This window comes from Austrofundulus limnaeus, unplaced genomic scaffold (assembly GCF_001266775.1).
Source record: "Austrofundulus limnaeus strain Quisiro unplaced genomic scaffold, Austrofundulus_limnaeus-1.0 Scaffold3, whole genome shotgun sequence".
In the NCBI taxonomy this organism is placed as follows: Eukaryota; Metazoa; Chordata; class Actinopteri; order Cyprinodontiformes; family Rivulidae; genus Austrofundulus; species Austrofundulus limnaeus.
In genome coordinates, this window is record NW_013952405.1 from 6665823 (window position 1) to 6666460 (window position 638).

Sequence of the window (638 nt, forward strand, 5' to 3'; positions counted from 1 at the left end):
TAGATAGATAGATAGATAGATAGATAGATAGATAGATAGATAGATAGATAGATAGATAGATAGATAGATAGATAGATAGATAGAGGTTCAGTTCTTCTTTCTTTGAATGCCAGCCCACCCCCCACTGTCTCTCGGTGCAGTTTGGCTCTTTGTTCCAGTCCAATCAAACACAGCTGCACAAGCCAAACTCCACACAGATAGCTGGGGTCAATCTCCAAACGGATACTCAGGCTCATCCTGCTACTGGTGCCCTGAGGGCCCGACCCGGGTACAGAGCATGACCACCAAAACAGCCACCCAGACACTGACCATAATACAGCTCTTTCTCCGTGGTGCTGTGGAGGCTGCAGGGTTTTGTTTCAGCTCTGAATCATCCTCACAGCACAAACACTGTCACCAACCCTGTTTAACAGCAGGCACAAAGAAAACGATTCATGCAGGTGAAGCTGGTCTTGCCTCTTTTTTTGCCTGTCTTTCTTGTCAGAAGATCTAGGATGAGTCGAGGAACTAAAAGGCACTCTGCATCTGCTGGAAAAGAGCAGAGCAGCGTGGCGAATCAGATGCTGAGTGGTAGTTCCGCACAGAGAGAACGTCTGAGATTTCTGCCTGTTTAGAAAAGGCAAAAAGCAAAAATGGCC